General features: G+C 52.5%; 56 non-coding genes across 56 annotated transcripts; 21 read left to right on the forward strand and 35 right to left on the reverse strand.

Annotated features, from left to right (window-relative positions):
• Positions 1-3,902: 3,902 nt before the first annotated feature.
• On the reverse strand, positions 3,903-3,994 carry Trnai-uau. Its single transcript is given in 2 exon segments — positions 3,903-3,938; positions 3,957-3,994. It is a non-coding gene; the product is annotated as a tRNA-Ile (tRNA).
• A 378-nt stretch (positions 3,995-4,372) lies between these two features.
• On the forward strand, positions 4,373-4,445 carry Trnar-acg. The gene has a single exon. It is a non-coding gene; the product is annotated as a tRNA-Arg (tRNA).
• Positions 4,446-4,732: 287 nt separating this feature from the next.
• Trnam-cau lies at positions 4,733-4,804 on the forward strand. Its single transcript has one exon. It is a non-coding gene; the product is annotated as a tRNA-Met (tRNA).
• Positions 4,805-5,049: 245 nt separating this feature from the next.
• On the reverse strand, positions 5,050-5,121 carry Trnad-guc. Its single transcript has one exon. It is a non-coding gene; the product is annotated as a tRNA-Asp (tRNA).
• Positions 5,122-5,228: 107 nt separating this feature from the next.
• On the reverse strand, positions 5,229-5,300 carry Trnad-guc. The gene has a single exon. It is a non-coding gene; the product is annotated as a tRNA-Asp (tRNA).
• Positions 5,301-5,407: 107 nt separating this feature from the next.
• Trnai-uau lies at positions 5,408-5,499 on the reverse strand. The gene is given in 2 exon segments: positions 5,408-5,443; positions 5,462-5,499. It is a non-coding gene; the product is annotated as a tRNA-Ile (tRNA).
• Positions 5,500-5,877: 378 nt separating this feature from the next.
• On the forward strand, positions 5,878-5,950 carry Trnar-acg. The gene has a single exon. It is a non-coding gene; the product is annotated as a tRNA-Arg (tRNA).
• Positions 5,951-6,237: 287 nt separating this feature from the next.
• Positions 6,238-6,309, forward strand: Trnam-cau. Its single transcript has one exon. It is a non-coding gene; the product is annotated as a tRNA-Met (tRNA).
• A 245-nt stretch (positions 6,310-6,554) lies between these two features.
• Trnad-guc lies at positions 6,555-6,626 on the reverse strand. The gene has a single exon. It is a non-coding gene; the product is annotated as a tRNA-Asp (tRNA).
• A 107-nt stretch (positions 6,627-6,733) lies between these two features.
• Positions 6,734-6,805, reverse strand: Trnad-guc. Its single transcript has one exon. It is a non-coding gene; the product is annotated as a tRNA-Asp (tRNA).
• A 107-nt stretch (positions 6,806-6,912) lies between these two features.
• On the reverse strand, positions 6,913-7,004 carry Trnai-uau. Its single transcript is given in 2 exon segments — positions 6,913-6,948; positions 6,967-7,004. It is a non-coding gene; the product is annotated as a tRNA-Ile (tRNA).
• Positions 7,005-7,382: 378 nt separating this feature from the next.
• Positions 7,383-7,455, forward strand: Trnar-acg. Its single transcript has one exon. It is a non-coding gene; the product is annotated as a tRNA-Arg (tRNA).
• Positions 7,456-7,742: 287 nt separating this feature from the next.
• On the forward strand, positions 7,743-7,814 carry Trnam-cau. Its single transcript has one exon. It is a non-coding gene; the product is annotated as a tRNA-Met (tRNA).
• A 245-nt stretch (positions 7,815-8,059) lies between these two features.
• On the reverse strand, positions 8,060-8,131 carry Trnad-guc. Its single transcript has one exon. It is a non-coding gene; the product is annotated as a tRNA-Asp (tRNA).
• A 107-nt stretch (positions 8,132-8,238) lies between these two features.
• Trnad-guc lies at positions 8,239-8,310 on the reverse strand. The gene has a single exon. It is a non-coding gene; the product is annotated as a tRNA-Asp (tRNA).
• Positions 8,311-8,417: 107 nt separating this feature from the next.
• Positions 8,418-8,509, reverse strand: Trnai-uau. The gene is given in 2 exon segments: positions 8,418-8,453; positions 8,472-8,509. It is a non-coding gene; the product is annotated as a tRNA-Ile (tRNA).
• Positions 8,510-8,887: 378 nt separating this feature from the next.
• Positions 8,888-8,960, forward strand: Trnar-acg. Its single transcript has one exon. It is a non-coding gene; the product is annotated as a tRNA-Arg (tRNA).
• Positions 8,961-9,247: 287 nt separating this feature from the next.
• Positions 9,248-9,319, forward strand: Trnam-cau. Its single transcript has one exon. It is a non-coding gene; the product is annotated as a tRNA-Met (tRNA).
• A 245-nt stretch (positions 9,320-9,564) lies between these two features.
• On the reverse strand, positions 9,565-9,636 carry Trnad-guc. The gene has a single exon. It is a non-coding gene; the product is annotated as a tRNA-Asp (tRNA).
• A 107-nt stretch (positions 9,637-9,743) lies between these two features.
• On the reverse strand, positions 9,744-9,815 carry Trnad-guc. The gene has a single exon. It is a non-coding gene; the product is annotated as a tRNA-Asp (tRNA).
• A 107-nt stretch (positions 9,816-9,922) lies between these two features.
• Trnai-uau lies at positions 9,923-10,014 on the reverse strand. The gene is given in 2 exon segments: positions 9,923-9,958; positions 9,977-10,014. It is a non-coding gene; the product is annotated as a tRNA-Ile (tRNA).
• Positions 10,015-10,392: 378 nt separating this feature from the next.
• Trnar-acg lies at positions 10,393-10,465 on the forward strand. The gene has a single exon. It is a non-coding gene; the product is annotated as a tRNA-Arg (tRNA).
• A 287-nt stretch (positions 10,466-10,752) lies between these two features.
• Trnam-cau lies at positions 10,753-10,824 on the forward strand. Its single transcript has one exon. It is a non-coding gene; the product is annotated as a tRNA-Met (tRNA).
• Positions 10,825-11,069: 245 nt separating this feature from the next.
• Positions 11,070-11,141, reverse strand: Trnad-guc. The gene has a single exon. It is a non-coding gene; the product is annotated as a tRNA-Asp (tRNA).
• A 107-nt stretch (positions 11,142-11,248) lies between these two features.
• Positions 11,249-11,320, reverse strand: Trnad-guc. The gene has a single exon. It is a non-coding gene; the product is annotated as a tRNA-Asp (tRNA).
• Positions 11,321-11,427: 107 nt separating this feature from the next.
• Trnai-uau lies at positions 11,428-11,519 on the reverse strand. The gene is given in 2 exon segments: positions 11,428-11,463; positions 11,482-11,519. It is a non-coding gene; the product is annotated as a tRNA-Ile (tRNA).
• Positions 11,520-11,897: 378 nt separating this feature from the next.
• Positions 11,898-11,970, forward strand: Trnar-acg. The gene has a single exon. It is a non-coding gene; the product is annotated as a tRNA-Arg (tRNA).
• Positions 11,971-12,257: 287 nt separating this feature from the next.
• Positions 12,258-12,329, forward strand: Trnam-cau. Its single transcript has one exon. It is a non-coding gene; the product is annotated as a tRNA-Met (tRNA).
• A 245-nt stretch (positions 12,330-12,574) lies between these two features.
• Trnad-guc lies at positions 12,575-12,646 on the reverse strand. Its single transcript has one exon. It is a non-coding gene; the product is annotated as a tRNA-Asp (tRNA).
• Positions 12,647-12,753: 107 nt separating this feature from the next.
• Positions 12,754-12,825, reverse strand: Trnad-guc. The gene has a single exon. It is a non-coding gene; the product is annotated as a tRNA-Asp (tRNA).
• A 107-nt stretch (positions 12,826-12,932) lies between these two features.
• On the reverse strand, positions 12,933-13,024 carry Trnai-uau. The gene is given in 2 exon segments: positions 12,933-12,968; positions 12,987-13,024. It is a non-coding gene; the product is annotated as a tRNA-Ile (tRNA).
• A 378-nt stretch (positions 13,025-13,402) lies between these two features.
• Positions 13,403-13,475, forward strand: Trnar-acg. The gene has a single exon. It is a non-coding gene; the product is annotated as a tRNA-Arg (tRNA).
• Positions 13,476-13,762: 287 nt separating this feature from the next.
• On the forward strand, positions 13,763-13,834 carry Trnam-cau. Its single transcript has one exon. It is a non-coding gene; the product is annotated as a tRNA-Met (tRNA).
• Positions 13,835-14,079: 245 nt separating this feature from the next.
• Positions 14,080-14,151, reverse strand: Trnad-guc. Its single transcript has one exon. It is a non-coding gene; the product is annotated as a tRNA-Asp (tRNA).
• A 107-nt stretch (positions 14,152-14,258) lies between these two features.
• Positions 14,259-14,330, reverse strand: Trnad-guc. Its single transcript has one exon. It is a non-coding gene; the product is annotated as a tRNA-Asp (tRNA).
• A 107-nt stretch (positions 14,331-14,437) lies between these two features.
• Trnai-uau lies at positions 14,438-14,529 on the reverse strand. The gene is given in 2 exon segments: positions 14,438-14,473; positions 14,492-14,529. It is a non-coding gene; the product is annotated as a tRNA-Ile (tRNA).
• Positions 14,530-14,907: 378 nt separating this feature from the next.
• Trnar-acg lies at positions 14,908-14,980 on the forward strand. The gene has a single exon. It is a non-coding gene; the product is annotated as a tRNA-Arg (tRNA).
• A 287-nt stretch (positions 14,981-15,267) lies between these two features.
• Positions 15,268-15,339, forward strand: Trnam-cau. The gene has a single exon. It is a non-coding gene; the product is annotated as a tRNA-Met (tRNA).
• A 245-nt stretch (positions 15,340-15,584) lies between these two features.
• Positions 15,585-15,656, reverse strand: Trnad-guc. The gene has a single exon. It is a non-coding gene; the product is annotated as a tRNA-Asp (tRNA).
• A 107-nt stretch (positions 15,657-15,763) lies between these two features.
• Positions 15,764-15,836, reverse strand: Trnad-guc. Its single transcript has one exon. It is a non-coding gene; the product is annotated as a tRNA-Asp (tRNA).
• A 107-nt stretch (positions 15,837-15,943) lies between these two features.
• Positions 15,944-16,035, reverse strand: Trnai-uau. Its single transcript is given in 2 exon segments — positions 15,944-15,979; positions 15,998-16,035. It is a non-coding gene; the product is annotated as a tRNA-Ile (tRNA).
• Positions 16,036-16,413: 378 nt separating this feature from the next.
• On the forward strand, positions 16,414-16,486 carry Trnar-acg. The gene has a single exon. It is a non-coding gene; the product is annotated as a tRNA-Arg (tRNA).
• A 287-nt stretch (positions 16,487-16,773) lies between these two features.
• Trnam-cau lies at positions 16,774-16,845 on the forward strand. The gene has a single exon. It is a non-coding gene; the product is annotated as a tRNA-Met (tRNA).
• Positions 16,846-17,090: 245 nt separating this feature from the next.
• Trnad-guc lies at positions 17,091-17,162 on the reverse strand. The gene has a single exon. It is a non-coding gene; the product is annotated as a tRNA-Asp (tRNA).
• A 107-nt stretch (positions 17,163-17,269) lies between these two features.
• On the reverse strand, positions 17,270-17,341 carry Trnad-guc. Its single transcript has one exon. It is a non-coding gene; the product is annotated as a tRNA-Asp (tRNA).
• Positions 17,342-17,448: 107 nt separating this feature from the next.
• Trnai-uau lies at positions 17,449-17,541 on the reverse strand. The gene is given in 2 exon segments: positions 17,449-17,484; positions 17,503-17,541. It is a non-coding gene; the product is annotated as a tRNA-Ile (tRNA).
• Positions 17,542-17,922: 381 nt separating this feature from the next.
• Trnar-acg lies at positions 17,923-17,995 on the forward strand. The gene has a single exon. It is a non-coding gene; the product is annotated as a tRNA-Arg (tRNA).
• A 786-nt stretch (positions 17,996-18,781) lies between these two features.
• Positions 18,782-18,854, reverse strand: Trnad-guc. The gene has a single exon. It is a non-coding gene; the product is annotated as a tRNA-Asp (tRNA).
• A 108-nt stretch (positions 18,855-18,962) lies between these two features.
• Trnai-uau lies at positions 18,963-19,054 on the reverse strand. The gene is given in 2 exon segments: positions 18,963-18,998; positions 19,017-19,054. It is a non-coding gene; the product is annotated as a tRNA-Ile (tRNA).
• A 383-nt stretch (positions 19,055-19,437) lies between these two features.
• On the forward strand, positions 19,438-19,510 carry Trnar-acg. The gene has a single exon. It is a non-coding gene; the product is annotated as a tRNA-Arg (tRNA).
• A 605-nt stretch (positions 19,511-20,115) lies between these two features.
• On the reverse strand, positions 20,116-20,187 carry Trnad-guc. The gene has a single exon. It is a non-coding gene; the product is annotated as a tRNA-Asp (tRNA).
• Positions 20,188-20,295: 108 nt separating this feature from the next.
• Trnad-guc lies at positions 20,296-20,369 on the reverse strand. The gene has a single exon. It is a non-coding gene; the product is annotated as a tRNA-Asp (tRNA).
• Positions 20,370-20,476: 107 nt separating this feature from the next.
• On the reverse strand, positions 20,477-20,568 carry Trnai-uau. The gene is given in 2 exon segments: positions 20,477-20,512; positions 20,531-20,568. It is a non-coding gene; the product is annotated as a tRNA-Ile (tRNA).
• Positions 20,569-20,946: 378 nt separating this feature from the next.
• Trnar-acg lies at positions 20,947-21,019 on the forward strand. The gene has a single exon. It is a non-coding gene; the product is annotated as a tRNA-Arg (tRNA).
• A 780-nt stretch (positions 21,020-21,799) lies between these two features.
• Trnad-guc lies at positions 21,800-21,871 on the reverse strand. The gene has a single exon. It is a non-coding gene; the product is annotated as a tRNA-Asp (tRNA).
• A 108-nt stretch (positions 21,872-21,979) lies between these two features.
• Positions 21,980-22,071, reverse strand: Trnai-uau. Its single transcript is given in 2 exon segments — positions 21,980-22,015; positions 22,034-22,071. It is a non-coding gene; the product is annotated as a tRNA-Ile (tRNA).
• Between the last annotated feature and the right edge of the window lie 134 nt (positions 22,072-22,205).

Below are 22,205 nucleotides of genomic sequence, written 5' to 3' on the forward strand. Positions count from 1 at the left end.
GTCTAAAGACCGCATATTATGCTCTCGAATCAAAGCTCGAAGGACGTTGAGCTTCTGTTCCCAATTCACTCTCACCATTTCCCGTGGATTCGAAGTGAGAATCAAACCAAGGTGCTTGAGTTGGTTGGTTGCCTCTAACCAAACGGTGTTCGCAAAGCGAGCCTGCGGACCTAAATGCAAGACTTTGGATTTCCGTTCGTTAAGGCGTGCACCGCAGGCGCTGGCATACCGGTGTACAAGCCGTCGCACGGTATCGAACTCTTCGTCGTTGTTGATAAGGACGCTAATATCGTCCGCATAGGCATGACAGACGGTCTTTGTATTCAGCGTTTGAAGACCCGGTAAGGTGACGCAAAACGTCTTCAGTAGTGGCTCTATAGCAATGGCGAAAAGAGTCGTAGAAAGCGGGCACCCTTGTCGCAAACCTTGTTGAATGGGCACAGGGGCTGTTAACTGGCCGTTGAATTTCACGCGGGAAGACGTATTGCAGATACAGTTTCTTATTATCTGTACGAAATGCTGGTTGAAACCCAGTTTTTCCAGCGTTCTGAACAGAAATCCGTGGTTAGTCCTGTCAAATGCCTTATCGAAGTCAAAAAAGACTATTGCCAACGTGGTCTTGCAAATCCAAGTCAAATATGCAATATCTCGGTATTCGCACAGGGCGTCTATCATTGATCGGCCAGTAACCACGTTCATGTGATATGAACCAAGAACTTTACGAAGGACTGGCTTGAGTCTGGCATTGATAATCCTAGTAAAGATTTTGAAATCTGCGTTGAGTAGGGTGATTGGTCGTAAGTTATTGAGTGAAGTCCCCGGTGACGGTTTGGAGACTAAGACTATCATGCCCTCAGTAAACTGTGATGGAAGAGCAGTATTCATTAACAATTCATTATACATGGTAGTCAGTTCGTCGCCGAAAACATCCCAGTACCGAAGATAAAATTCAATCGGCAAACCGTCTGATCCTGCAGCTTTTCCTTTCGCCGCAGACGTAATGATAGACTTCACTTCGAAGTTAGTTATGGGTGCCAGGAGCTGTGCGTGGTCGTCCGGATCCACCGATGCCGTAATGTTAGACAAAAATTCCTCTCCCGCCTCTACATCTGTGTCATGCAGTGAGTAAAGTTGCCGGAAATGATTCCGAATAAAAGTCTTAAGCTCGCCTTGCTCATCATAAACACGACCTTCGTCATCTGTCAGTTGAGTAATGATTTTTTGTCTGCCTCTTTTAGCTTCCCGTATGACGTGGTACAAGGACGCTGACTCGTTAAAGGTGTCATCGGAAGAGCGTGCCCTGACTTGGGCTCCTGCCAGAGACTCACGAACCAAAGCGGTGATTTTGGCTTTGGTACGTTTAATGCGTAGGAGATTGCCAGGCAGTGCAGAGGAATCGTTGTACAACTGGCGGAGAGCGGTAAAATAAAACTCCAACGTCTGTTTCTTCCAGTACGCCTTAGCCCTGGCAAACTGACAAATACATTTCTTTATGTGCGGCTTCACTAACTCCGTCCACCAATGAACACGCTCCCTATATCTTTGTCGTCGCTGGAGGCAACATTGCCACGTGGCAATAAGATCCTTCTTCAGGTCGCCGTCGTTCAACAGTGCGACGTTCAGTTGCCAGACGCCTCGACCCAAAAAGGTTTTCTGCGAGACATGCCGAAGCGTGATGTGATACGCACAGTGGTCGCTAAAATTAACAGGCCATATTTCACAATCCCTGGCAGCGCTTAAAATGTCTTTAGATACATAGAACCTATCCAGACGACTAGCGGAGGCAGCGGTAACATACGTATATCCGGTCACCTGCGGGCGAAGTGAGCACCAGGTATCTTGTAAGTCCAGCCCATCAATTAAATCTCGCAACTCCAAACAAAAATTAAAATTCGGACACTGGTCTTCTCTGCGTACAACGCAATTAAAATCGCCGCCCAATAAAATCCTCGAACAACCACAGGATAATAATGGTACAATTTCATCGCGATAAAAAACACTCCTATCCCTTCGGCCTACAGATCCAGTCGGGGCATAGACGTTGACCAAAAGCATATCTTCGAATTGTACGGCAATCCCTCGACCCGTTTCTAAAATCGCTCGAGGTTTACAAGTGATGCCCGCTTTGTACAAAATTGCAGTCCCTGCCTCATCGCCAATATTTATGAGGGCCTCATAGCCTGTGACATTCCCGACCTTGGGTGTGACGACTTCTTGTAGGAATACGATATCTACATCGGCGGCATACAGATAGTCAGTCAAACATTTTAATTTGACATCAGATGTTATTCGATTTATATTAGCAGTTGCAATTTTGTAATCCCGCATAAGAAAGGGCAATACCATGTTAATGCGTATCGTCGGCCCAGGACGGCTGCTTGCTCGACCCCGGCGAGGGATTGGTATCCATAAATGCATCGGGTCCAGAACTGTCGACATGCATCACCACATCGGTCTCCTCTGAATGCTGCACGACCTGTACTCCATCGTCTGTAACGATTCTCTCACATTCATCGGTCCGGAACTGCTTGATTGTACGTTGCAGTTTCTGTTCAAGAGTACGAGTTTCCTCGTCACTCTGCTTACGGACCGATTTCTTTTGTCGTCCTTTCTTCTGAGGACGGACGTCCTCAACGTGTTCGTTGATGTCGGGTTTCGCAGCGGTAAGAGTAGCACCCGCGGGAGACTGTTCGTTGCCGGAAACTGCGCTTAGCGGAGAAGACACTTCAAGGGGATGGGAAACTCGCGGCTGGTTACCAGAGTCCTCAGGTGGAAGACTCTCCGCAGATGGGTGCAGAAGTTGATCGGGCAATCCTGGCGGAAGTTCCACACGGACCACGCCAGCATCAGAAGGGCGCGAATTTCCGGCCCCGTCGATTGCATAGTTTTCCACGTCAGAATCAACGGGCATTCGGCTCGCCGTAGCTGTGTTTACATCGGCGGCGGTCACGTCAGGCACAACCTCAGCCGCGTGCAGCTGTGGCGCGCTAACGACAGACGGACCGACAAGGCTCTCGGCATACGTCGGCCTATTGCCATCCTGCCCTGCTGCAAGGGCATCGCGTTGTCGCAAAACACGACGCACTGGTTTAGCACGGGGACATGCGGCCTTCAGATGGTCCGTAGAGCCACAAAGTACACAAGTACGTGGTTGCCCCTCGTACATAACGAGTGCCCGGAAGCCTTGTATCACGACATTCGACGGGATATGCTTCGAGAGGTCAATTCGCGCTACCCTGACACCATTATCCACATTGAAGTGTTTAAGTCCACTCCACTGCTCTTGGTGAATGTCCAATACGTTCCCATACTGGGACAGACATTGCCGAATACGTGCAAGTTCAATTTCAAATGGTAGGTTGAACACACGGACCGTGCGCAGACCTAACCCAGCATGGGTAACGACAACTTTACAAATTTCACCAGCAGAATTAACGAACTCGGCAGTACCCTTAGTTAAGTCCATTACACGTAAACAAGGCTCGTCACTGACAAGTTTCACGTAGACAGCGTTCGCCAGGAAATCGTATGAAAATCCTAAAACTTCCTCGTCTTTAAGACTCAATCTGTCGAAGAAGAAATCGACTAATTCGTGGACCTGTGGTCGGCTAAAACCGAACGGGAATTGGAAACGCAACGTGTAACGGCGTAACTGATCATCCATGGCAAAGGCCATGATGTACTTACAAGGCCCAACCAGCTGCAGGCGCCGCCAAACACGCGCGGAGCGAGCACTCCGGCACGTCTGCACACGGCCGCTGCTGCGGCGGAACTGAACCACTATACTACCGAGGAAGACGCAGCTAGCGTCTCGAATGCACAATTATGTTACTCAAATAGCTGATACATCTCAAACCTAGCCTCCTGTTGCTGTCAGAGACAGCTGCTATGAAATAAAAGTATGCCCCAGGTGAGGCTCGAACTCACAACCCCGGCATTGCTCACGGCTACTGCCTTATAAGTACCGTGCGCTAACCAATTGCGCCACTGGGGCTACAACACGGCGCTCTCAGTTAGCGGTATTCACTTTGCTGCAAACCAGTGGTGGCCACAGAAACATACGATCGCCACCTGATGCCATACTGCGACTTTGGCACCTGACTACCAATGCTTCGTGCTATTCTTGTTTCATATGCTACGCTTACATGCATATCAACCGGCTCTCGTCGTCGAGAAAACGCGGGAAAACGCGCGCCTTGCCTTCTGCTACCTGTCGAACAGCGAGAGCAGATGCGTGGCAAGCTCTAAGCTCTGCAGGCGCACTGCGGCCACGCAGCTGCACGAAAGGTACCTTCCTTGGGAGCTTGCTCAGCCATGGAGAACACGTTTCTTAGCGAATTGCACTTGTCTCGTAGAAAGAAGTGCTGCCATTGGCCCTGTGGCGCAACGGATAACGCGTCTGACTACGGATCAGAAGATTCCAGGTTCGAATCCTGGCAGGGTCAGCATTTTGTTAGTTGCCGACGCGTAGCTGGGCAGTGGATTTCGTATGTCGCCGCATCGTGGAGTGCTTTGTTGCTCCTGTGCATCTCGCAGCTGCATGTCGAGTCGATCGTGGTAAATATCGCTGCCTGCAAGCGTCAGCGTAGCGTCAGTCGAGCAAAGTCGAGACAAGTCAAGCTGAGAGCTGTAGGAGATGATACGCAATTAAATACAGGCGTGTGAAAGCGACGCAGACAACACTTTCCAAGTGTCCCACGTCACGTGGCGAAGAGCGGGCGCAAGCCTAGCCAGCAGAGTGGCGCAGTGGAAGCGTGCTGGGCCCATAACCCAGAGGTCCGTGGATCGAAACCACGCTCTGCTAAAATTATTTATTTTGCGGACTGCGTCGAGCTCGATTATTACGCCCACAGCGTGGGCTGGGGTGCTTTGACTCAGCGTTAACAGCAAACCCCGTAATTCTGAAGTGTGAAGAATGCGAGAACCACTTCCTAAGATGTAGCATTTTTTAAGATTTCGCGCCAACTACACTCCACGATCGCAAAGTTAATGCTCTTACGACCCCCATACGGGCAACACTCGAACAGGTTTGTGAGATAAAAATCGCACCTCCCCGGCGGGGAATCGAACCCCGGTCTCCCGCGTGACAGGCGGGGATACTAACCACTATACTACCGAGGATGCGCTGTAGGCAGGTGCCCTTGTGCGAGAGATATGGTGCTAGTAGCCGCAAACGTCCTACACTAAGTTCGGCGAGTGATAGAGCAGCAATTAAAAATCGGATGTGCCTCCCCGGCGGGGAATCGAACCCCGGTCTCCCGCGTGACAGGCGGGGATACTAACCACTATACTACCGAGGAAGACGCAGCTAGCGTCTCGAATGCACAATTATGTTACTCAAATAGCTGATACATCTCAAACCTAGCCTCCTGTTGCTGTCAGAGACAGCTGCTATGAAATAAAAGTATGCCCCAGGTGAGGCTCGAACTCACAACCCCGGCATTGCTCACGGCTACTGCCTTATAAGTACCGTGCGCTAACCAATTGCGCCACTGGGGCTACAACACGGCGCTCTCAGTTAGCGGTATTCACTTTGCTGCAAACCAGTGGTGGCCACAGAAACATACGATCGCCACCTGATGCCATACTGCGACTTTGGCACCTGACTACCAATGCTTCGTGCTATTCTTGTTTCATATGCTACGCTTACATGCATATCAACCGGCTCTCGTCGTCGAGAAAACGCGGGAAAACGCGCGCCTTGCCTTCTGCTACCTGTCGAACAGCGAGAGCAGATGCGTGGCAAGCTCTAAGCTCTGCAGGCGCACTGCGGCCACGCAGCTGCACGAAAGGTACCTTCCTTGGGAGCTTGCTCAGCCATGGAGAACACGTTTCTTAGCGAATTGCACTTGTCTCGTAGAAAGAAGTGCTGCCATTGGCCCTGTGGCGCAACGGATAACGCGTCTGACTACGGATCAGAAGATTCCAGGTTCGAATCCTGGCAGGGTCAGCATTTTGTTAGTTGCCGACGCGTAGCTGGGCAGTGGATTTCGTATGTCGCCGCATCGTGGAGTGCTTTGTTGCTCCTGTGCATCTCGCAGCTGCATGTCGAGTCGATCGTGGTAAATATCGCTGCCTGCAAGCGTCAGCGTAGCGTCAGTCGAGCAAAGTCGAGACAAGTCAAGCTGAGAGCTGTAGGAGATGATACGCAATTAAATACAGGCGTGTGAAAGCGACGCAGACAACACTTTCCAAGTGTCCCACGTCACGTGGCGAAGAGCGGGCGCAAGCCTAGCCAGCAGAGTGGCGCAGTGGAAGCGTGCTGGGCCCATAACCCAGAGGTCCGTGGATCGAAACCACGCTCTGCTAAAATTATTTATTTTGCGGACTGCGTCGAGCTCGATTATTACGCCCACAGCGTGGGCTGGGGTGCTTTGACTCAGCGTTAACAGCAAACCCCGTAATTCTGAAGTGTGAAGAATGCGAGAACCACTTCCTAAGATGTAGCATTTTTTAAGATTTCGCGCCAACTACACTCCACGATCGCAAAGTTAATGCTCTTACGACCCCCATACGGGCAACACTCGAACAGGTTTGTGAGATAAAAATCGCACCTCCCCGGCGGGGAATCGAACCCCGGTCTCCCGTGTGACAGGCGGGGATACTAACCACTATACTACCGAGGATGCGCTGTAGGCAGGTGCCCTTGTGCGAGAGATATGGTGCTAGTAGCCGCAAACGTCCTACACTAAGTTCGGCGAGTGATAGAGCAGCAATTAAAAATCGGATGTGCCTCCCCGGCGGGGAATCGAACCCCGGTCTCCCGCGTGACAGGCGGGGATACTAACCACTATACTACCGAGGAAGCCGCAGCTAGCGTCTCGAATGCACAATTATGTTACTCAAATAGCTGATACATCTCAAACCTAGCCTCCTGTTGCTGTCAGAGACAGCTGCTATGAAATAAAAGTATGCCCCAGGTGAGGCTCGAACTCACAACCCCGGCATTGCTCACGGCTACTGCCTTATAAGTACCGTGCGCTAACCAATTGCGCCACTGGGGCTACAACACGGCGCTCTCAGTTAGCGGTATTCACTTTGCTGCAAACCAGTGGTGGCCACAGAAACATACGATCGCCACCTGATGCCATACTGCGACTTTGGCACCTGACTACCAATGCTTCGTGCTATTCTTGTTTCATATGCTACGCTTACATGCATATCAACCGGCTCTCGTCGTCGAGAAAACGCGGGAAAACGCGCGCCTTGCCTTCTGCTACCTGTCGAACAGCGAGAGCAGATGCGTGGCAAGCTCTAAGCTCTGCAGGCGCACTGCGGCCACGCAGCTGCACGAAAGGTACCTTCCTTGGGAGCTTGCTCAGCCATGGAGAACACGTTTCTTAGCGAATTGCACTTGTCTCGTAGAAAGAAGTGCTGCCATTGGCCCTGTGGCGCAACGGATAACGCGTCTGACTACGGATCAGAAGATTCCAGGTTCGAATCCTGGCAGGGTCAGCATTTTGTTAGTTGCCGACGCGTAGCTGGGCAGTGGATTTCGTATGTCGCCGCATCGTGGAGTGCTTTGTTGCTCCTGTGCATCTCGCAGCTGCATGTCGAGTCGATCGTGGTAAATATCGCTGCCTGCAAGCGTCAGCGTAGCGTCAGTCGAGCAAAGTCGAGACAAGTCAAGCTGAGAGCTGTAGGAGATGATACGCAATTAAATACAGGCGTGTGAAAGCGACGCAGACAACACTTTCCAAGTGTCCCACGTCACGTGGCGAAGAGCGGGCGCAAGCCTAGCCAGCAGAGTGGCGCAGTGGAAGCGTGCTGGGCCCATAACCCAGAGGTCCGTGGATCGAAACCACGCTCTGCTAAAATTATTTATTTTGCGGACTGCGTCGAGCTCGATTATTACGCCCACAGCGTGGGCTGGGGTGCTTTGACTCAGCGTTAACAGCAAACCCCGTAATTCTGAAGTGTGAAGAATGCGAGAACCACTTCCTAAGATGTAGCATTTTTTAAGATTTCGCGCCAACTACACTCCACGATCGCAAAGTTAATGCTCTTACGACCCCCATACGGGCAACACTCGAACAGGTTTGTGAGATAAAAATCGCACCTCCCCGGCGGGGAATCGAACCCCGGTCTCCCGCGTGACAGGCGGGGATACTAACCACTATACTACCGAGGATGCGCTGTAGGCAGGTGCCCTTGTGCGAGAGATATGGTGCTAGTAGCCGCAAACGTCCTACACTAAGTTCGGCGAGTGATAGAGCAGCAATTAAAAATCGGATGTGCCTCCCCGGCGGGGAATCGAACCCCGGTCTCCCGCGTGACAGGCGGGGATACTAACCACTATACTACCGAGGAAGACGCAGCTAGCGTCTCGAATGCACAATTATGTTACTCAAATAGCTGATACATCTCAAACCTAGCCTCCTGTTGCTGTCAGAGACAGCTGCTATGAAATAAAAGTATGCCCCAGGTGAGGCTCGAACTCACAACCCCGGCATTGCTCACGGCTACTGCCTTATAAGTACCGTGCGCTAACCAATTGCGCCACTGGGGCTACAACACGGCGCTCTCAGTTAGCGGTATTCACTTTGCTGCAAACCAGTGGTGGCCACAGAAACATACGATCGCCACCTGATGCCATACTGCGACTTTGGCACCTGACTACCAATGCTTCGTGCTATTCTTGTTTCATATGCTACGCTTACATGCATATCAACCGGCTCTCGTCGTCGAGAAAACGCGGGAAAACGCGCGCCTTGCCTTCTGCTACCTGTCGAACAGCGAGAGCAGATGCGTGGCAAGCTCTAAGCTCTGCAGGCGCACTGCGGCCACGCAGCTGCACGAAAGGTACCTTCCTTGGGAGCTTGCTCAGCCATGGAGAACACGTTTCTTAGCGAATTGCACTTGTCTCGTAGAAAGAAGTGCTGCCATTGGCCCTGTGGCGCAACGGATAACGCGTCTGACTACGGATCAGAAGATTCCAGGTTCGAATCCTGGCAGGGTCAGCATTTTGTTAGTTGCCGACGCGTAGCTGGGCAGTGGATTTCGTATGTCGCCGCATCGTGGAGTGCTTTGTTGCTCCTGTGCATCTCGCAGCTGCATGTCGAGTCGATCGTGGTAAATATCGCTGCCTGCAAGCGTCAGCGTAGCGTCAGTCGAGCAAAGTCGAGACAAGTCAAGCTGAGAGCTGTAGGAGATGATACGCAATTAAATACAGGCGTGTGAAAGCGACGCAGACAACACTTTCCAAGTGTCCCACGTCACGTGGCGAAGAGCGGGCGCAAGCCTAGCCAGCAGAGTGGCGCAGTGGAAGCGTGCTGGGCCCATAACCCAGAGGTCCGTGGATCGAAACCACGCTCTGCTAAAATTATTTATTTTGCGGACTGCGTCGAGCTCGATTATTACGCCCACAGCGTGGGCTGGGGTGCTTTGACTCAGCGTTAACAGCAAACCCCGTAATTCTGAAGTGTGAAGAATGCGAGAACCACTTCCTAAGATGTAGCATTTTTTAAGATTTCGCGCCAACTACACTCCACGATCGCAAAGTTAATGCTCTTACGACCCCCATACGGGCAACACTCGAACAGGTTTGTGAGATAAAAATCGCACCTCCCCGGCGGGGAATCGAACCCCGGTCTCCCGCGTGACAGGCGGGGATACTAACCACTATACTACCGAGGATGCGCTGTAGGCAGTTGCCCTTGTGCGAGAGATATGGTGCTAGTAGCCGCAAACGTCCTACACTAAGTTCGGCGAGTGATAGAGCAGCAATTAAAAATCGGATGTGCCTCCCCGGCGGGGAATCGAACCCCGGTCTCCCGCGTGACAGGCGGGGATACTAACCACTATACTACCGAGGAAGACGCAGCTAGCGTCTCGAATGCACAATTATGTTACTCAAATAGCTGATACATCTCAAACCTAGCCTCCTGTTGCTGTCAGAGACAGCTGCTATGAAATAAAAGTATGCCCCAGGTGAGGCTCGAACTCACAACCCCGGCATTGCTCACGGCTACTGCCTTATAAGTACCGTGCGCTAACCAATTGCGCCACTGGGGCTACAACACGGCGCTCTCAGTTAGCGGTATTCACTTTGCTGCAAACCAGTGGTGGCCACAGAAACATACGATCGCCACCTGATGCCATACTGCGACTTTGGCACCTGACTACCAATGCTTCGTGCTATTCTTGTTTCATATGCTACGCTTACATGCATATCAACCGGCTCTCGTCGTCGAGAAAACGCGGGAAAACGCGCGCCTTGCCTTCTGCTACCTGTCGAACAGCGAGAGCAGATGCGTGGCAAGCTCTAAGCTCTGCAGGCGCACTGCGGCCACGCAGCTGCACGAAAGGTACCTTCCTTGGGAGCTTGCTCAGCCATGGAGAACACGTTTCTTAGCGAATTGCACTTGTCTCGTAGAAAGAAGTGCTGCCATTGGCCCTGTGGCGCAACGGATAACGCGTCTGACTACGGATCAGAAGATTCCAGGTTCGAATCCTGGCAGGGTCAGCATTTTGTTAGTTGCCGACGCGTAGCTGGGCAGTGGATTTCGTATGTCGCCGCATCGTGGAGTGCTTTGTTGCTCCTGTGCATCTCGCAGCTGCATGTCGAGTCGATCGTGGTAAATATCGCTGCCTGCAAGCGTCAGCGTAGCGTCAGTCGAGCAAAGTCGAGACAAGTCAAGCTGAGAGCTGTAGGAGATGATACGCAATTAAATACAGGCGTGTGAAAGCGACGCAGACAACACTTTCCAAGTGTCCCACGTCACGTGGCGAAGAGCGGGCGCAAGCCTAGCCAGCAGAGTGGCGCAGTGGAAGCGTGCTGGGCCCATAACCCAGAGGTCCGTGGATCGAAACCACGCTCTGCTAAAATTATTTATTTTGCGGACTGCGTCGAGCTCGATTATTACGCCCACAGCGTGGGCTGGGGTGCTTTGACTCAGCGTTAACAGCAAACCCCGTAATTCTGAAGTGTGAAGAATGCGAGAACCACTTCCTAAGATGTAGCATTTTTTAAGATTTCGCGCCAACTACACTCCACGATCGCAAAGTTAATGCTCTTACGACCCCCATACGGGCAACACTCGAACAGGTTTGTGAGATAAAAATCGCACCTCCCCGGCGGGGAATCGAACCCCGGTCTCCCGCGTGACAGGCGGGGATACTAACCACTATACTACCGAGGATGCGCTGTAGGCAGTTGCCCTTGTGCGAGAGATATGGTGCTAGTAGCCGCAAACGTCCTACACTAAGTTCAGCGAGTGATAGAGCAGCAATTAAAAATCGGATGTGCCTCCCCGGCGGGGAATCGAACCCCGGTCTCCCGCGTGACAGGCGGGGATACTAACCACTATACTACCGAGGAAGACGCAGCTAGCGTCTCGAATGCACAATTATGTTACTCAAATAGCTGATACATCTCAAACCTAGCCTCCTGTTGCTGTCAGAGACAGCTGCTATGAAATAAAAGTATGCCCCAGGTGAGGCTCGAACTCACAACCCCGGCATTGCTCACGGCTACTGCCTTATAAGTACCGTGCGCTAACCAATTGCGCCACTGGGGCTACAACACGGCGCTCTCAGTTAGCGGTATTCACTTTGCTGCAAACCAGTGGTGGCCACAGAAACATACGATCGCCACCTGATGCCATACTGCGACTTTGGCACCTGACTACCAATGCTTCGTGCTATTCTTGTTTCATATGCTACGCTTACATGCATATCAACCGGCTCTCGTCGTCGAGAAAACGCGGGAAAACGCGCGCCTTGCCTTCTGCTACCTGTCGAACAGCGAGAGCAGATGCGTGGCAAGCTCTAAGCTCTGCAGGCGCACTGCGGCCACGCAGCTGCACGAAAGGTACCTTCCTTGGGAGCTTGCTCAGCCATGGAGAACACGTTTCTTAGCGAATTGCACTTGTCTCGTAGAAAGAAGTGCTGCCATTGGCCCTGTGGCGCAACGGATAACGCGTCTGACTACGGATCAGAAGATTCCAGGTTCGAATCCTGGCAGGGTCAGCATTTTGTTAGTTGCCGACGCGTAGCTGGGCAGTGGATTTCGTATGTCGCCGCATCGTGGAGTGCTTTGTTGCTCCTGTGCATCTCGCAGCTGCATGTCGAGTCGATCGTGGTAAATATCGCTGCCTGCAAGCGTCAGCGTAGCGTCAGTCGAGCAAAGTCGAGACAAGTCAAGCTGAGAGCTGTAGGAGATGATACGCAATTAAATACAGGCGTGTGAAAGCGACGCAGACAACACTTTCCAAGTGTCCCACGTCACGTGGCGAAGAGCGGGCGCAAGCCTAGCCAGCAGAGTGGCGCAGTGGAAGCGTGCTGGGCCCATAACCCAGAGGTCCGTGGATCGAAACCACGCTCTGCTAAAATTATTTATTTTGCGGACTGCGTCGAGCTCGATTATTACGCCCACAGCGTGGGCTGGGGTGCTTTGACTCAGCGTTAACAGCAAACCCCGTAATTCTGAAGTGTGAAGAATGCGAGAACCACTTCCTAAGATGTAGCATTTTTTAAGATTTCGCGCCAACTACACTCCACGATCGCAAAGTTAATGCTCTTACGACCCCCATACGGGCAACACTCGAACAGGTTTGTGAGATAAAAATCGCACCTCCCCGGCGGGGAATCGAACCCCGGTCTCCCGCGTGACAGGCGGGGATACTAACCACTATACTACCGAGGATGCGCTGTAGGCAGGTGCCCTTGTGCGAGAGATATGGTGCTAGTAGCCGCAAACGTCCTACACTAAGTTCGGCGAGTGATAGAGCAGCAATTAAAAATCGGATGTGCCTCCCCGGCGGGGAATCGAACCCCGGTCTCCCGCGTGACAGGCGGGGATACTAACCACTATACTACCGAGGAAGACGCAGCTAGCGTCTCGAATGCACAATTATGTTACTCAAATAGCTGATACATCTCAAACCTAGCCTCCTGTTGCTGTCAGAGACAGCTGCTATGAAATAAAAGTATGCCCCAGGTGAGGCTCGAACTCACAACCCCGGCATTGCTCACGGCTACTGCCTTATAAGTACCGTGCGCTAACCAATTGCGCCACTGGGGCTACAACACGGCGCTCTCAGTTAGCGGTATTCACTTTGCTGCAAACCAGTGGTGGCCACAGAAACATACGATCGCCACCTGATGCCATACTGCGACTTTGGCACCTGACTACCAATGCTTCGTGCTATTCTTGTTTCATATGCTACGCTTACATGCATATCAACCGGCTCTCGTCGTCGAGAAAACGCGGGAAAACGCGCGCCTTGCCTTCTGCTACCTGTCGAACAGCGAGAGCAGATGCGTGGCAAGCTCTAAGCTCTGCAGGCGCACTGCGGCCACGCAGCTGCACGAAAGGTACCTTCCTTGGGAGCTTGCTCAGCCATGGAGAACACGTTTCTTAGCGAATTGCACTTGTCTCGTAGAAAGAAGTGCTGCCATTGGCCCTGTGGCGCAACGGATAACGCGTCTGACTACGGATCAGAAGATTCCAGGTTCGAATCCTGGCAGGGTCAGCATTTTGTTAGTTGCCGACGCGTAGCTGGGCAGTGGATTTCGTATGTCGCCGCATCGTGGAGTGCTTTGTTGCTCCTGTGCATCTCGCAGCTGCATGTCGAGTCGATCGTGGTAAATATCGCTGCCTGCAAGCGTCAGCGTAGCGTCAGTCGAGCAAAGTCGAGACAAGTCAAGCTGAGAGCTGTAGGAGATGATACGCAATTAAATACAGGCGTGTGAAAGCGACGCAGACAACACTTTCCAAGTGTCCCACGTCACGTGGCGAAGAGCGGGCGCAAGCCTAGCCAGCAGAGTGGCGCAGTGGAAGCGTGCTGGGCCCATAACCCAGAGGTCCGTGGATCGAAACCACGCTCTGCTAAAATTATTTATTTTGCGGACTGCGTCGAGCTCGATTATTACGCCCACAGCGTGGGCTGGGGTGCTTTGACTCAGCGTTAACAGCAAACCCCGTAATTCTGAAGTGTGAAGAATGCGAGAACCACTTCCTAAGATGTAGCATTTTTTAAGATTTCGCGCCAACTACACTCCACGATCGCAAAGTTAATGCTCTTACGACCCCCATACGGGCAACACTCGAACAGGTTTGTGAGATAAAAATCGCACCTCCCCGGCGGGGAATCGAACCCCGGTCTCCCGTGTGACAGGCGGGGATACTAACCACTATACTACCGAGGATGCGCTGTAGGCAGGTGCCCTTGTGCGAGAGATATGGTGCTAGTAGCCGCAAACGTCCTACACTAAGTTCGGCGAGTGATAGAGCAGCAATTAAAAATCGGATGTGCCTCCCCGGCGGGGAATCGAACCCCGGTCTCCCGCGTGACAGGCGGGGATACTAACCACTATACTACCGAGGAAGACGCAGCTAGCGTCTCGAATGCACAATTATGTTACTCAAATAGCTGATACATCTCAAACCTAGCCTCCTGTTGCTGTCAGAGACAGCTGCTATGAAATAAAAGTATGCCCCAGGTGAGGCTCGAACTCACAACCCCGGCATTGCTCACGGCTACTGCCTTATAAGTACCGTGCGCTAACCAATTGCGCCACTGGGGCTACAACACGGCGCTCTCAGTTAGCGGTATTCACTTTGCTGCAAACCAGTGGTGGCCACAGAAACATACGATCGCCACCTGATGCCATACTGCGACTTTGGCACCTGACTACCAATGCTTCGTGCTATTCTTGTTTCATATGCTACGCTTACATGCATATCAACCGGCTCTCGTCGTCGAGAAAACGCGGGAAAACGCGCGCCTTGCCTTCTGCTACCTGTCGAACAGCGAGAGCAGATGCGTGGCAAGCTCTAAGCTCTGCAGGCGCACTGCGGCCACGCAGCTGCACGAAAGGTACCTTCCTTGGGAGCTTGCTCAGCCATGGAGAACACGTTTCTTAGCGAATTGCACTTGTCTCGTAGAAAGAAGTGCTGCCATTGGCCCTGTGGCGCAACGGATAACGCGTCTGACTACGGATCAGAAGATTCCAGGTTCGAATCCTGGCAGGGTCAGCATTTTGTTAGTTGCCGACGCGTAGCTGGGCAGTGGATTTCGTATGTCGCCGCATCGTGGAGTGCTTTGTTGCTCCTGTGCATCTCGCAGCTGCATGTCGAGTCGATCGTGGTAAATATCGCTGCCTGCAAGCGTCAGCGTAGCGTCAGTCGAGCAAAGTCGAGACAAGTCAAGCTGAGAGCTGTAGGAGATGATACGCAATTAAATACAGGCGTGTGAAAGCGACGCAGACAACACTTTCCAAGTGTCCCACGTCACGTGGCGAAGAGCGGGCGCAAGCCTAGCCAGCAGAGTGGCGCAGTGGAAGCGTGCTGGGCCCATAACCCAGAGGTCCGTGGATCGAAACCACGCTCTGCTAAAATTATTTATTTTGCGGACTGCGTCGAGCTCGATTATTACGCCCACAGCGTGGGCTGGGGTGCTTTGACTCAGCGTTAACAGCAAACCCCGTAATTCTGAAGTGTGAAGAATGCGAGAACCACTTCCTAAGATGTAGCATTTTTTAAGATTTCGCGCCAACTACACTCCACGATCGCAAAGTTAATGCTCTTACGACCCCCATACGGGCAACACTCGAACAGGTTTGTGAGATAAAAATCGCACCTCCCCGGCGGGGAATCGAACCCCGGTCTCCCGTGTGACAGGCGGGGATACTAACCACTATACTACCGAGGATGCGCTGTAGGCAGGTGCCCTTGTGCGAGAGATATGGTGCTAGTAGCCGCAAACGTCCTACACTAAGTTCGGCGAGTGATAGAGCAGCAATTAAAAATCGGATGTGCCTCCCCGGCGGGGAATCGAACCCCGGTCTCCCGCGTGACAGGCGGGGGATACTAACCACTATACTACCGAGGAAGACGCAGCTAGCGTCTCGAATGCACAATTATGTTACTCAAATAGCTGATACATCTCAAACCTAGCCTCCTGTTGCTGTCAGAGACAGCTGCTATGAAATAAAAGTATGCCCCAGGTGAGGCTCGAACTCACAACCCCGGCATTGCTCACGGCTACTGCCTTATAAGTACCGTGCGCTAACCAATTGCGCCACTGGGGCTACAACACGGCGCTCTCAGTTAGCGGTATTCACTTTGCTGCAAACCAGTGGTGGCCACAGAAACATACGATCGCCACCTGATGCCATACTGCGACTTTGGCACCTGACTACCAATGCTTCGTGCTATTCTTGTTTCATATGCTACGCTTACATGCATATCAACCGGCTCTCGTCGTCGAGAAAACGCGGGAAAACGCGCGCCTTGCCTTCTGCTACCTGTCGAACAGCGAGAGCAGATGCGTGGCAAGCTCTAAGCTCTGCAGGCGCACTGCGGCCACGCAGCTGCACGAAAGGTACCTTCCTTGGGAGCTTGCTCAGCCATGGAGAACACGTTTCTTAGCGAATTGCACTTGTCTCGTAGAAAGAAGTGCTGCCATTGGCCCTGTGGCGCAACGGATAACGCGTCTGACTACGGATCAGAAGATTCCAGGTTCGAATCCTGGCAGGGTCAGCATTTTGTTAGTTGCCGACGCGTAGCTGGGCAGTGGATTTCGTATGTCGCCGCATCGTGGAGTGCTTTGTTGCTCCTGTGCATCTCGCAGCTGCATGTCGAGTCGATCGTGGTAAATATCGCTGCCTGCAAGCGTCAGCGTAGCGTCAGTCGAGCAAAGTCGAGACAAGTCAAGCTGAGAGCTGTAGGAGATGATACGCAATTAAATACAGGCGTGTGAAAGCGACGCAGACAACACTTTCCAAGTGTCCCACGTCACGTGGCGAAGAGCGGGCGCAAGCCTAGCCAGCAGAGTGGCGCAGTGGAAGCGTGCTGGGCCCATAACCCAGAGGTCCGTGGATCGAAACCACGCTCTGCTAAAATTATTTATTTTGCGGACTGCGTCGAGCTCGATTATTACGCCCACAGCGTGGGCTGGGGTGCTTTGACTCAGCGTTAACAGCAAACCCCGTAATTCTGAAGTGTGAAGAATGCGAGAACCACTTCCTAAGATGTAGCATTTTTTAAGATTTCGCGCCAACTACACTCCACGATCGCAAAGTTAATGCTCTTACGACCCCCATACGGGCAACACTCGAACAGGTTTGTGAGATAAAAATCGCACCTCCCCGGCGGGGAATCGAACCCCGGTCTCCCGTGTGACAGGCGGGGATACTAACCACTATACTACCGAGGATGCGCTGTAGGCAGGTGCCCTTGTGCGAGAGATATGGTGCTAGTAGCCGCAAACGTCCTACACTAAGTTCGGCGAGTGATAGAGCAGCAATTAAAAATCGGATGTGCCTCCCCGGCGGGGAATCGAACCCCGGTCTCCCGCGTGACAGGCGGGGATACTAACCACTATACTACCGAGGAAGACGCAGCTAGCGTCTCGAATGCACAATTATGTTACTCAAATAGCTGATACATCTCAAACCTAGACTCCTGTTGCTGTCAGAGACAGCTGCTATGAAATAAAAGTATGCCCCAGGTGAGGCTCGAACTCACAACCCCGGCATTGCTCACGGCTACTGCCTTATAAGTACCGTGCGCTAACCAATTGCGCCACTGGGGGCTACAACACGGCGCTCTCAGTTAGCGGTATTCACTTTGCTGCAAACCAGTGGTGGCCACAGAAACATACGATCGCCACCTGATGCCATACTGCGACTTTGGCACCTGACTACCAATGCTTCGTGCTATTCTTGTTTCATATGCTACGCTTACATGCATATCAACCGGCTCTCGTCGTCGAGAAAACGCGGGAAAACGCGCGCCTTGCCTTCTGCTACCTGTCGAACAGCGAGAGCAGATGCGTGGCAAGCTCTAAGCTCTGCAGGCGCACTGCGGCCACGCCAGCTGCACGAAAGGTACCTTCCTTGGGAGCTTGCTCAGCCATGGAGAACACGTTTCTTAGCGGAATTGCACTTGTTCTCGTAGAAAGAAGTGCTGCCATTGGCCCTGTGGCGCAACGGATAACGCGTCTGACTACGGATCAGAAGATTCCAGGTTCGAATCCTGGCAGGGTCAGCATTTTGTTAGTTGCCGACGCGTAGCTGGGCAGTGGATTTCGTATGTCGCCGCATCGTGGAGTGCTTTGTTGCTCCTGTGCATCTCGCAGCTGCATGTCGAGTCGATCGTGGTAATATCGCTGCCTGCAAGCGTCAGCGTAGCGTCAGTCGAGCAAAGTCGAGACAAGTCAAGCTGAGAGCTGTAGGAGATGATACGCAATTAAATACAGGCGTGTGAAAGCGACGCAGACAACACTTTCCAAGTGTCCCACGTCACGTGGCGAAGAGCGGGCGCAAGCCTAGCCAGCAGAGTGGCGCAGTGGAAGCGTGTGCTGGGCCCATAACCCAGAGGTTCCGTGGATCGAAACCACGCTCTGCTAAAATTATTTATTTTGCGGACTGCGTCGAGCTCGATTATTACGCCCACAGCGTGGGCTGGGGGTGCTTTGACTCAGCGTTAACAGCAAACCCCGTAATTCTGAAGTGTGAAGAATGCGAGAACCACTTCCTAGATGTAGCATTTTTTAAGATTTCGCGCCAACTACACTCCACGATCGCAAAGTTAATGCTCTTACGACCCCATACGGGCAACACTCGAACAGGTTTGTGAGATAAAAATCGCACCTCCCCGGCGGGGAAATCGAACCCCGGTCTCCCGTGTGACAGGCGGGGATACTAACCACTATACTACCGAGGATGCGCTGTAGGCAGGTGCCCTTGTGCGAGAGATATGGTGCTAGTAGCCGCAAACGTCCTACACTAAGTTCGGCGAGTGATAGAGCAGCAATTAAAAAATCGGATGTGCCTCCCCGGCGGGGAATCGAACCCCGGTCTCCCGCGTGACAGGCGGGGGATACTAACCACTATACTACCGAGGAAGACGCAGCTAGCGTCTCGAATGCACAATTATGTTACTCAAATAGCTGATACATCTCAAACCTAGCCTCCTGTTGCTGTCAGAGGACAGCTGCTATGAAATAAAAGTATGCCCCAGGTGAGGCTCGAACTCACAACCCCGGCATTGCTCACGGCTACTGCCTTATAAGTACCGTGCGCTAACCAATTGCGCCACTGGGGCTACAACACGGCGCTCTCAGTTAGCGGTATTCACTTTGCTGCAAACCAGTGGTGGCCACCAGAAACATACGATCGCCACCTGATGCCATACTGCGACTTTGGCACCTGACTACCAATGCTTCGTGCTATTCTTGTTTCATATGCTACGCTTACATGCATATCAACCGGCTCTCGTCGTCGAGAAAACGCGGGAAAAACGCGCGCCTTTGCCTTCTGCTACCTGTCGAACAGCGAGAGCAGATGCGTGGCAAGCTCTAAGCTCTGCAGGCGCACTGCGGCCACGCAGCTGCACGAAAGGTACCTTTCCTTGGGAGCTTGCTCAGCCATGGAGAACACGTTTCTTAGCGAATTGCACTTGTCTCGTAGAAAGAAGTGCTGCCCATTGGCCCTGTGGCGCAACGGATAACGCGTCTGACTACGGATCAGAAGATTCCAGGTTCGAATCCTGGCAGGGTCAGCATTTTGTTAGTTGCCGACGCGTAGCTGGGCAGTGGATTTCGTATGTCGCCGCATCGTGGAGTGCTTTGTTGCTCCTGTGCATCTCGCAGCTGCATGTCGAGTCGATCGTGGTAAATATCGCTGCCTGCAAGCGTCAGCGTAGCGTCAGTCGAGGCAAAGTCGAGACAAGTCAAGCTGAGAGCTGTAGGAGATGATACGCAATTAAATACAGGCGTGTGAAAGCGACGCAGACAACACTTTCCAAGTGTCCCACGTCACGTGGGCGAAGAGCGGGCGCAAGCCTAGCCAGCAGAGTGGCGCAGTGGAAGCGTGCTGGGCCCATAACCAGAGGTCCGTGGATCGAAACCACGCTCTGCTAAAATTATTTATTTTGCGGACTGCGTCGAGCTCGATTATTACGCCCACAGCGTGGGCTGGGGTGCTTTGACTCAGCGTTAACAGCAAACCCCGTAATTCTGAAGTGTGAAGAATGCGAGAACCACTTCCTAAGATGTAGCATTTTTTAAGATTTCGCGCCAACTACACTCCACGATCGCAAAGTTAATGCTCTTACGACCCCCATACGGGCAACACTCGAACAGGTTTGTGAGATAAAAATCGCACCTCCCCGGCGGGGAATCGAACCCCGGTCTCCCGCGTGACAGGCTGGGATACTAACCACTATACTACCGAGGATGCGCTGTAGGCAGGTGCCCTTGTGCGAGAGATATGGGTGCTAGTAGCCGCAAACGTCCTACACTAAGTTCGGCGAGTGATAGAGCAGCAATTAAAAATCGGATGTGCCTCCCCGGCGGGGAATCGAACCCCGGTTCTCCCGCGTGACAGGCGGGGATTACTAACCACTATACTACCGAGGAAGACGCAGCTAGCGTCTCGAATGCACAATTATGTTACTCAAATAGCTGATACATCTCAAACCTAGCCTCCTGTTGCTGTCAGAGACAGCTGCTATGAAATAAAAGTATGCCCCAGGTGAGGCTCGAACTCACAACCCCGGCATTGCTCACGGCTACTGCCTTATAAGTACCGTGCGCTAACCAATTGCGCCACTGGGGCTACAACACGGCGCTCTCAGTTAGCGGTATTCACTTTGCTGCAAACCAGTGGTGGCCACAGAAACATACGATCGCCACCTGATGCCATACTGCGACTTTGGCACCTGACTACCATGCTTCGTGCTATTCTTGTTTCATATGCTACGCTTACATGCATATCAACCGGCTCTCGTCGTCGAGAAAACGCGGGGAAAACGCGCGCCTTGCCTTCTGCTACCTGTCGAACAGCGAGAGCAGATGCGTGGCAAGCTCTAAGCTCTGCAGGCGCACTGCGGCCACGCCGCTGCACGAAAGGTACCTTCCTTGGGAGCTTGCTCAGCCATGGAGAACACGTTTCTTAGCGAATTGCACTTGTCTCGTAGAAAGAAGTGCTGCCATTGGCCCTGTGGCGCAACGGATAACGCGTCTGACTACGGATCAGAAGATTCCAGGTTCGAATCCTGGCAGGGTCAGCATTTTGTTAGTTGCCGACGCGTAGCTGGGCAGTGGATTTCGTATGTCGCCGCATCGTGGAGTGCTTTGTTGCTCCTGTGCATCTCGCAGCTGCATGTCGAGTCGATCGTGGTAAATATCGCTGCCTGCAAGCGTCAGCGTAGCGTCAGTCGAGCAAAGTCGAGACAAGTCAAGCTGAGAGCTGTAGAGATGATACGCAATTAAATACAGGCGTGTGAAAGCGACGCAGACAACACTTTCCAAGTGTCCCACGTCACGTGGCGAAGAGCGGGCGCAAGCCTAGCCAGCAGAGTGGCGCAGTGGAAGCGTGCGGCCCATAACCCAGAGGTCCGTGGATCGAAACCACGCTCTGCTAAAATTATTTATTTTGCGGACTGCGTCGAGCTCGATTATTACGCCCACAGCGTGGGCTGGGGTGCTTTGACTCAGCGTTAACAGCAAACCCCGTAATTCTGAAGTGTGAAGAATGCGAGAACCACTTCCTAAGATGTAGCATTTTTTAAGATTTCGCGCCAACTACACTCCACGATCGCAAAGTTAATGCTCTTACGACCCCCATACGGGCAACACTCGAACAGGTTTGTGAGATAAAAATCGCACCTCCCCGGCGGGGGAATCGAACCCCGGTCTCCCGTGTGACAGGGCGGGATACTAACCACTATACTACCGAGGATGCGCTGTAGGCAGGTGCCCTTGTGCGAGAGATATGGTGCTAGTAGCGCAAACGTCCTACACTAAGTTCGGCGAGTGATAGAGCAGCAATAAAAATCGGGATGTGCCTCCCCGGCGGGGAATCGAACCCCGGTCTCCCGCGTGACAGGCGGGGATACTAACCACTATACTACCGAGGAAGACGCAGCTAGCGTCCTCGAATGCACAATTATGTTACTCAAATAGCTGAGACATCTCAAACCTAGCCTCCTGTTGCTGTCAGAGACAGCTGCTATGAAATAAAAGTATGCCCCAGGTGAGGCTCGAACTCACAACCCCGGCATTGCTCACGGCTACTGCCTTATAAGTACCGTGCGCTAACCAATTGCGCCACTGGGGCTACAACACGGCGCTCTCAGTTAGCGGTATTCACTTTGCTGCAAACCAGTGGTGGCCACAGAAACATACGATCGCCACCTGATGCCATACTGCGACTTTGGCACCTGACTACCAATGCTTCGTGCTATTCTTGTT

This window comes from Schistocerca americana, unplaced genomic scaffold (assembly GCF_021461395.2).
Source record: "Schistocerca americana isolate TAMUIC-IGC-003095 unplaced genomic scaffold, iqSchAmer2.1 HiC_scaffold_632, whole genome shotgun sequence".
In the NCBI taxonomy this organism is placed as follows: Eukaryota; Metazoa; Arthropoda; class Insecta; order Orthoptera; family Acrididae; genus Schistocerca; species Schistocerca americana.